The sequence below is a fragment of the Nycticebus coucang genome, chromosome 20 (assembly GCF_027406575.1).
Source record: "Nycticebus coucang isolate mNycCou1 chromosome 20, mNycCou1.pri, whole genome shotgun sequence".
Taxonomy (NCBI): domain Eukaryota; kingdom Metazoa; phylum Chordata; class Mammalia; order Primates; family Lorisidae; genus Nycticebus; species Nycticebus coucang.
This window is the reverse complement of record NC_069799.1, coordinates 30,170,441-30,170,725: the sequence shown is the minus strand read 5'-3', so window position 1 is coordinate 30,170,725 and position 285 is coordinate 30,170,441.

The window sequence follows — 285 nt, the reverse complement described above, 5'->3', positions numbered from 1 at the left end:
AAATGGAGCAGGGGTAGGTAAGGCGCTACATTACCTGGAAAGCAAAGAGAGTGAGAGGTGTAAGTGTGATAAGTACTGTGCATCAGGCAGCGTGAATTCACAATGTCTAATGTTCCATTACCTTATCTTGCTGAAAATGTACACTTTCTTCCCAGATTTTGGCACTAAAATGTCACATTCGGGGAACAGATGTCAAGTGTGTGTTCCCTGGTTTTTTGGTTTCAGGTGACACAGCATAGTTACTGGTACCAAGACAGTGGAACCAATGAGCAGAACAAGTAGGTA